Source organism: Pinus tabuliformis, chromosome 3_2, assembly GCF_031772625.1.
Source record: "Pinus tabuliformis cultivar Carrire ecotype Pingquan chromosome 3_2, CPIR1, whole genome shotgun sequence".
Classification (NCBI taxonomy): Eukaryota; Viridiplantae; Streptophyta; class Pinopsida; order Pinales; family Pinaceae; genus Pinus; species Pinus tabuliformis.
The window spans coordinates 1,178,082,701-1,178,093,064 of record NC_142302.1 but is presented as its reverse complement, the minus strand read 5'-3'; positions in this window follow the sequence as shown (position 1 = coordinate 1,178,093,064).

Below are 10,364 nucleotides of genomic sequence, written 5' to 3'. Positions count from 1 at the left end.
TGTGTAACATTCTTCCAATGTAAGAGCGATGGGATCATGTGATTCGAGTGGAGGAAGCAAAATTTGGGTGTTTGGTTGATCTTTGATGCGAGGAAAAGAGTGATGAAGAGCCTTCTGTGTTTCAACAATTTCCTGATCGGAAATGAAACCAACCTCAGGACAGCGATGACCTGACATAACCATCAACTCAGGATGATGTGCCTCGACAGCCTGAGCAGTTTTGACTTTGTTGACAAGTAGATCATCAGAGACCAGTGTCCTAGAAATATTAACAACAAGTGAATCAACATCGTGATAGAATGAAGAAGTATAGAGATCACGACAACCATGATTAGAAAATTCTGGATGTTCATCGACGTCCTCATGATTTGATGAATCGTGCAGAGGGGTAGATGAAAAGCAAGGATGTTCACCCTCTATGTTTTGAGAAATGATAGATGACATATTGGATGGATTTTTAGCAGAAGATATTTCCTCTCCGCAATGTAATGACAAACAGACATCTGATGTGTCCTGTGAACGATCGGAAGTAGAAACATCCGGAAATGAGTTTTCACAAGGGAAAACAACAGTGGCAGAATCACAAGGGATGTCTGGATAGAGAGGGTGAGGCACAGGTGGAAGGGAGTCATCCTTCACTGCGGGTTCTTCTTTAGATTCCCACACACACTCATCATGAATGATGGCGTAGGTTGGTTGCACAACACCAACTTCGTCAACAACTTGATCCTCGTTCACAACATGTGTGGAGTCCAGAATGGAACAACACATGACAGTACAATCCAAAGGATCAATATAACGTGGTGACGGAGGTTGGGGGAACGAATCCACATGACAACTAGCAGGCTTGCAAGCCAAATCTGTGGAGATATCAAGAGAAAGTGGGGTGGGAGGATGTCACAGTTCAACAGATGTGTGTGCATGTCCTCCCACATCACTCTATGGTGGTGGAGCTGTTCGATGAGGTGAAGGTGGACAATAACCTATGACAACAACTATGTCTACCTGTGATTACACAGCTCCATCACCGAAGTATGCTGAGAAGGATTTGAATGATTTTAGGAATTGCGTATTTTAGGATATGTAAAGAAGATACACAAATATTCCATCGAGAAATTCCCAATCAATTTCATCTTCAAAAAATTGGTATGCAAGATTACGAAAGTGCATGTAAAATTGTTCAACAGAGTCATTAGGTGCTTTCCGTAATTTCAGAATTTCTTTGTTGAGTGCTTTACGGTCAAAGTGATTGAAAGCCCAATCTATCTATGAGAAATAGAATGGATTATTTTTCAAGTAATGTGGCACACCGATGCATTGGGTGCCCTCGAAGCATGTAGGCGAACAATGTGCAGGTCATGTAATCTTCAAATATTTCATGTCTTTCGTATGAGCCTACAACACTGACCATGTGCTTAACCAAGGCTACGTAGCCTCCAACATCGTATGTTTTATGTGACAAGTTATCCAAGAGCTCTTCCGATATTTCAAAGTTGTTTCCATAATACATACACTCTGGAAGAGAAACTCTGTACTTAGTCATGATAGGTATGCATGATTTAAAACATATGTGAGGACTCAGCTTGTCATCTGGCCCTCCTTCTAGTGCCAAAATGTTGACAGTGCTAGACCCACCAACATGTTAGGGGATCTCCTCGGTAAGAAGTCCCAACAAGACCTCTGACTGTTTGGTGTAGGAGTCCCAACAGTGGGTCGTACGGTATTGCCTTGACCGCAGTTGCACATAGAGGTAAGTAGGATGTACTTGTTGGTAGCAAGGATGTCAGCAGTGTAGCAATCTAAAGAATGTGCATGAAGGGTTCTAACACATGGAAAGGGGGATGAGTGCGCCCCTTAGAAGCCTGTGAAAACACATAGCTTGAAAGGGAACACACGAGAAAATATACATCACAAGCTGGAAAGCAGTGAAACCAACAAGCCAAAGTGATGTTGAAACCAACAACACATCTCAGTAAGATTCATACATACATATATAGAAAGTGTCCATACATACATGTGTAAGAAATAAACTACATATGTCATTAGAGTAAAAAAGATAGCTGAAATACAATAACAATGGATGCATGAAACTTGTTGGTTCTGTTATATTAAGAGTGAAAGATCCAATCATACAATACAACCATGACCAGCCACTAGTTTTGACAGCGGAACGTTACAGTCACTGTCCCCTACTCCTCCAAAGAGATGTACTAGCTCTGCACTATGGAGAAGCCAAGGCACGTTACAATACACTCCAAGCTTTCTCTAAGATACACCTGTAGGAAGCTTGGCTCCAAAAATCCATTACAATGAGTTATGAGGTTCTATAAATAGGAAAGGGTGGGGTGGCCCTTGACATTCCCCTTTGTGACTCTTCACCTACCCTCATGACTCTTCAACTACTACATGACTGTTACCTTCTACTATTGACACTTGTTCTTTCACTTTTACAAGATGTTACATTACAATCTCCACATGTACCCATGCGAAACAAAATAGACTTGAGTAAGCCATGCAAGACATCACTAAGACTCAGACAACTGTGGGAAGACCATCTCTTCAACATCCTCATGATGATCGATGGGGGTGAACCGATACCAAGCTGGGTAGTCTATGATGGTGTCCGTGTACTCTATGGTGACATACTTCTGGAAGCGAACTGTTGCCTCTTTTGCCTCCGGGTACACTAATTTGGCTCCTCGGTCCAACTCGTCTGGTAACATGCACATCATAGTCTTGAGTGTAGCTAGACCAGCAACATACTGATGCATAGTGTCTGCATTGATCTCCAAGTCTATGATAGTGGCTATGTGCATTAGCTCATTGAAGTACATGACCAACTCCAGTCGGACTTGATTCTTTGTCTTCACCTCCATGAGTGTGCTAATGGATGGGATCGCATGCATGCACACAATGAAATCCATGCTCGTGAACACATGTGCATGCGATCGACAACACTGCTCACCCTGCCTACTCTATGCTAGCTACTAGGATGGGTTTATAACCTGTCTGGGTGTAGTTTCATCAGTATGTGCATGTTGCACCTCCTTTTGTACATGTTATTGGTGTGCTTCCTTCTCTCCACTGTGCAACTCATGTTCTTCCCTGAGTTGCCATTTCAACTCCAACAACTCCTTTTCTGTTTCCTCCATCTTCTATTTCTCTCCTTGCCTTTGTGTGATCCTCCTGTCACGCTGTCACCTCATAGTCTCAATCTCCAAATATGCTTTCATCATGAGTGGATCTTCTTTTAAATTTCAGCTTTGCTCCCCCTCTGCACTATTAACAACCTTCCTCTTGCCTTTGTCATGCACAGGTATGCTACCCTTTGTTGTTGCTGAGGGTGTTGCTTGCTGCGATTCTGTTGCCATTTCATCTTGCTATCCCTATCTATGAACAACTTGGTGTCTTCATAGATAAGCAAGCTCGTAGACACTTGTTCAATTTCATCCCCAGTTGCACTCTCAACTGTGTCCTTTGACTCTACTTTTATGGGGGCCATTGTACCTGTGCTGCTGAGAGGTAGATAAATACCTATGATACTTGGAGACATAGAAACACTCATGGAAAGGAATCTGTCAGTTGAAAACCAAAACAAACTTGAGGACTAACTTGCAACATACCTGTGTGACTGATTGTGAAGACTACGCAATTTCCACCCGGAGGATGGGAGACTGACTGCCAAAAATGCACAAGGCATAGTTCGGGTTATCAGGAGACTGAAAGACTGTTGTAACTGTGTAGTGCACACCTCAACTTGGCTTACTGAGGACTAAAACTGCTCAATGCATTGTTTTAGTTAGCAAGGGCATGCAAACCCAACAAACTGCATTATGTAGTTTCTAGGGCCAACTGGGCATTGCCTCCCAGAATTGCACAGAGCAAGCCTGGGGGTCAGTGCTAGCTAGTTTTGCACATTTTCTAGGAGGAAGGCAGAGCCTTCATTCTCAGGGATGCGCATTGTTGGCTAGGCAAGGCAAGGTTTAGGCCCAGGAAGCCAAGAACCACCGACGGGTGACTGAAAGCATGAGAAGATTTGAATGCATGGCAAGACTAAGTGTAAGAAAGGGTGAATGATCATGCATGCAAACACTAAGTGAAAGATTCAGAAAACAAGAAAGCGAGCATGTGTGTGAAGTAAGTCGCTGCATCAACGCTCGTCAATGCAGAAATAATGTCATGCATGCGACAATAGTGAGATACAAAAGAAAACTGAAACAATGCTTCTACAAGATAACATGCATCAAAATGATAGCAAGCATTCATTGAAATATATCAGACAACACTTACAAAAAGAGAAATACAAAAAGTGACAAAAACGCAACACAAGACATGAGAAGGAGACTTACCTTGAAAAAGGTGAGATGAATGTGATCAAGACTCTTGGATGTGATGTTAAATGTTAGAGCTACAGGATTGATGTGAGGAATGATATCTCCAGTGTCAAATGAATGAGGTTTGATAAGCTCGAGGTTATGATGCGCATGCCACAAATATAGGAAAAATCGACACTTGGCAGGATGTTTCTAAAATGATCTTTGCATGTAACCTCCAACTGTTAAAAATAGATACATAAATCTAGGGATTCTTCTTGCTTTTGCTTTTTTAGGAAAATCAACACATGCATGCAAATCAAGATTGGTCGATCTTGGAGGGAACCGGTCAACCTAAAAGCACTTGCAACAGTCTGCAAGCTTAGGGATAAAATCTTCACTGTTTCTAGGCTAAGGCTAGTTGTCCCTTAGGCATTGCACAATTTCTGGGGCCAGTAGGTACTGCCTCCCAGAATTGTGTAATTTCTGAGCTGAAGCCCTGTGTTGGGCTGGATTGCACAATTTCTGGAGGGAAGGTTGCCTGGCTAGATTGCACAATTTTGGAATCCATTAGATAGCCCAATGGGATTGTGCAATTTTTGGACAGAAGGGTGGTTCCCCTTCAGAATTGCGCAATGTTCAGGGGGATAATCTCAGCCAAAAAATTGTCTAAGTATGGAATGACAGCTTGTAGGTGGGAGACAAACAAGTTGTCATGCATAGGCTAGCAAGCCACTAAAACTTAGCTGAAGCCTATGTACTTGACAGTGCAAGACATGCTGCTAAGGATGGTTGGTAGGGAGGCTCCAAAACGAAGCTAAGGAAAAATTTTGGAGGGTGGTTGTAGCCACTACAACACTTTATTATTCTATCTAATATTTATATACCTTTGGATTTATGATTCTAATTCTTTGATTTACCTTTGTAGATTTTCCTTGGATGCCTTCAGTTGCAAGCTTGATCATTTTCTTATACCAAGATATTCAATTGTCCCAATTGGTCCTTGTAAGTATCAGCTGCAGAATTTTGTTAAAGCTGGAGATTCTCAACAATTCTGTAGCTGCTTATTTTCAAAAGAATAAGAGGGTTACAAAGAAAATGGGATTAGAACAATGTTTAAAAATAAAATCTAGGGTGCCAAGAGTACTTGGTTTTCATCCTAAATTTTCTGTATAAACATGCCAATAGTGTTGGTTTTCATGTTTATACCATTATACACACACACACACACACACACACAGATATATATATATATATATATATATATATATATATATATATATATATATATAGAGAGAGAGAGAGAGAGAGAGAGAGAGAGAGAGAGAGAGAGAAGGCTTTGTGAGTCAAGTTGGAGAGGAAGGGAAATCCTTCCTAACCACTTTCAAATCAATATTATCTTACAGAATTTTAGCAAATTCTTCCCTTATCAATGGTTTATGATAAATTCTCAATCGATGACCATTTACAAGGAAGGTCACTTTTTCTTTATCAATGGTTCTAATCTTGACTGCAACATTATCAAAGACAGTTTCTATCTCATAAGGCCTAAGCCAATGAGTTTGAAATTTCCCTTGACAATCTTTAAATTTAGAGTAAAAAAGTAATGCCCAATCTGTTGTCTGAAATTTCCTTTCTTTTATAAATTTTTCATGCCACCTGGTTATTTGTTTTTGAACTATATTGGTTCTTTGAATAGCATCCTGTCTCATCACATCTAGTTCATTCAGTTGCTCTATTCTTTGTTTTTTTGCTTCAGATAGATCAAGACCCAATTTAACTATTGTCTTGAAGGTCTTTACCTGGAACTCAATACGAAATAAGAATTGCTTCCCATAAACAAGTTCATAGGGAGTCTGTACTATGGTATTTCTCCATGTGGTACTGTATTCCCATAAAGCTTCTAGAAGCTTTTCTGCCCAGTCTCTTCTATGCAGGTGCACAATCTTGGTAAGAATTTCTTCAATTACTTTATTGGTGGATTCCACTTATCCATTTTCCTATGGATGATATGGAGTGGACTTTTGATGTTTGATTTTGTATTCCTTCATTATCTTCTATACCAACTTAGATGTAAATTGAGTACCTTGATCTATCACAATTTTGCTTGGGACACCAAAACGAGTTAATATATGCTCAAAAATAAATGAAACTACAACATTTTTAGTAGCAGAAGAAAGTTCTTTAGCTTCTACCCATTTTGTAACATAATCAGTGCAAAAGAGAATGCACCTTTTTTGTCTTGATGGTGGATTACTTGGACCAAGAAAATCTAGAGGCCATTTCTCAACAGGTTCAATGAGTATCTAAGGTTGTAGAGGCATTTCATCTAAAGGAATAGGTGTCCCCATTCTTTGACAACTATCACATCTCTTAACATATTATTTGGCATCCTTAAAAAGGGAAGGCCAATAGTATCCTAAAGGAAGGACTTTGTAAGCAGTTCTTTTATCAACGAAGTGTCCTCCACATGGTTCATCATAATAGGCCTTTAATATTCCCGGTACTTCATCTTCTCTGACACATCTTCAAATGATCAAACTTGGCCCTATTTTGTATAATTCTCCGTTTATCCATGAGTAAGATGCACTAATTTGAATTAACTTTCTTTTCTCTCGAGGATACAAATATAGTGGTAAGTTCCCTATAGTCAAATAATTATAAATATTTGCAAACCAAGGAGATTTAATAGATACTGCAAAAAGATATTCACTAGGAAAATTATCTTCTACAAGTACATCATTATTATCATTTTGAACCCTAGATAGAAAGTCAATAGCTGTATTTTTTTTCCAGGTCGATCCAAAATAGTAATATTGAATTTTTGTAACAATAATAACCATCTTGTAATTCTGCCATTAGTGATTAGTTTATTCATTAAATACCTAATTGCAGAATGATCCGTATGTACAAAGGTTTCATTACCAGTGATGTAATGTTTGAATTTATTAATGGCATGGACAACAACTAAAAACTAATTTTCTGTTACAGTATAATTTAACTCTGCAAGAGTCAAATTTTTACTAGTGTAGTAAATAACATAAGGAGTTAAATCCTTTTGTCCTAGTACAACTCCTAAAGATGTATACGAAGAATCAGTTTAAATATGAAAAGGTAGTTTCCAATTTGGTCCTCTTAGAATGGGTGATTTAGAAATCGTTTCTTTCAATGTTTCAAAATCTTTTTTGGCAATCAGAATTCTGAATGAATTCACAATATTTTTTGACTAATTTGAAAAGTGGAGAAGCAATTTTTGTAAAATTTTCTATGAATCTTCTATAGTAACTAGTAAAACCAAGAAAACTTCTAACATCTTTGACAAGTTGGAATTGATAATTTAGAAATAATTTCTACTTTAGATGTATGTACTCTAATTGCATTCCCTGAAATATGGTGTCTGAAAACAATTCCCTTAGTAAACATCATAAAACATTTTCCATGGCTTAATGAGAGATTTTCTTCCTTACATCTAATGAGAACTTTTTCCAAATTTATAAGAGCTTCTTCAAAGGAATTTCCATAGATAGTAAAATCATCCATATAAAATTCCTAAAACTGTCCTTCCGAATGTTCCAAGTGCGTTACATAATCCAAAAGGAAGTACTTGGTAGGCATAGGTTCCCCATGGACACATACAAGTGCTTTTATGTTGATCTTCTGGAGCTACTTCGATCTGGTTATATCCACTAAAACCATCCAAGAATGAGAAATAGTTATTTCTTTCCAATGTGTCTAAAACTTGATCTATGAAAGGAAGTGGAAAATGATCTTTTAAGGTGAATTTATTCAATTCCATATAGTCAATGCATACTCTCCATTTTCCATTTTTTTAGGAACAATTACCAATGGTGAAGTCCACTGGCTATCTGATATTGGATACATGAAATTTACATTCGACAATTTTTGTAGTGCCTATTTAACAATTTCCCTTAAAGTTGGATTCATTCTCCTCTGAGGTTGTTGAATTGGTTTGGAATTTTCTTCAATGTAAATATGATGTATACAAGTATTGGGATCAATTCCTTTCATGTCATTGTATTCCCATGCATAGGCAGAGGAATGTTCTTGTAACATTTTTATTAAATCTTTCTTTTGAAATTCTTCCAGATTATTATTGATATTCAATGTTTTTTCTGGAAAGGTTTTTATTGAAGAATTGCCAATTTTTTCAATAGAATGTAAAGATAATTAACGAGATGATAAATATTCAATATTACATTGTTCTTGAAAACTTTGATTAGATTCACAATATGATGAAGACTCATTATTTTCCATTAAATTCAAAATATGTTCTTTTTCATCTATTTGTGAAGTAAAAAATATTGGTCATATATCAATATCATCATATATACATTCTTCACTTTATACCTCTATTGTTGTTTTTGCAGGAGGATAATGTGAATTTATTTGTTGAACTTCCATCAGAAATAAACATATCACTAGATTTGCAACTTATAAAAGCATCAACTGTAGCTAACCATGGTCTTCCTAAAATCAATGGATGTCCTCCTAAATTATTCTTGGGTGTTAGAATCGTAAAATCAATAGGATACTCCCAGGAATCTAAGGATAGAAATATGTCTTCTAATACACCATTAGGTTTAATAACAGATCTATCTGCTAATTGCAAAAATGTAGGTGTATATTGAAGATTAGGAAGTTTCAATTGATTCATAGTTCGTTTACTCGTGATGTTTATAGGGGCTCATAAATCAATTGATGTGTTCGGAGTTTCGATACCATTGATATGTGTTTTCATAATGGGATTGCATGGACCAAGATATTTTTGAATTTTTGTTTTTCCCATCATGATATCTGTAATTTTTCCAACTAATTGAATTATTTTGAATTCTTTTCTCTTTATTCCTTGTCTTTTAATACTTAACTCCCTAATTGTCTTTACAAATATTGGTATTTCTTTGATATCTTGTAACAAAGAAATGTTTATACAAACATTCTTCAGTTCATCTATCATATCATAATCAGGCAATAAAATCTATTTTTCTACCCCTTTATCAATTTTCAATCTCTAAGGAAAAGGTGGCATTTGGATAGATATTGAAGGTTGTTCGATGATGGGAGTTGAGTTTATTGGAATATCACTAGAATGTACAGGGATGGCTTGTTTTGATATTATCTTTTTCAGATTCCTGAATAACAATTGATGGGGACTTCTTTTCCAATATTCTACCAGATATCAGTTGGACATTGTTTAGATCCAATGGAGTTATCAAGTAGGTTTGGAACTTTTGTCGTTCCATATTGTAAACAAGTTGTGAATTGTTCTTATTATTTGGATTTGGAAGTGGTTGAGCAGGAAATTGATTTGGTCTTTGAGGAAATGGTAATGAAAGTTTTGGATTTGGATTTTGAGGTTGAGTTGGTTGAACATGTTGAGGAAAATATTGTGGTGGAAAAATAGGGTAAGGTTGTTGATATTGAGGATATTTTCCACAAGGATCTTTCCATCCTTGTGCCCAAGGTTGAAGCCAATATTTCCAAGGCATGGGTGTAGTCCAATTGTTTTGTGTTGGTTGTGCAAATGCTTGAGTGTTAAAACTGTGAGTCATATTTGGTTTTGAATTTTGCCACGGTCTCTTATCAATAAAACAAAGGGGATCTACTTTGTTTGGTATTAATTCCTCTTTATAAACAACTTTAAGACCTAGTATTGAAGGACATTCCTTTGTATCATGATTTTGTGGACATATAACACAAGTTTCTATGCTTTTTAAGTCAAGAGGGCATTCTCTCGGAGCATGTTGTGTTTTACATTTGGGACAAAAGATTGATAATGCAAAATTTTCATTTTTTTTTCTTACTTTTTACTTTAAGGGTATCTATTTATTCACTAAGACTCCCCAAAATGTTTTTTTTTTTTTAAGTTTTCAAGAAAATTACCTAATTTGACCCTACTTACTGTCCCAACTGTAGATTTATTGATCCTAGACATGAGAGGGTCTCTTGAATTTTTTAGAGTTCTTGCCTTACCTCTTGAAATGTGTATGCGTAAATCACAAATTTCTCCAAATGACAACTGAGAAATATCTC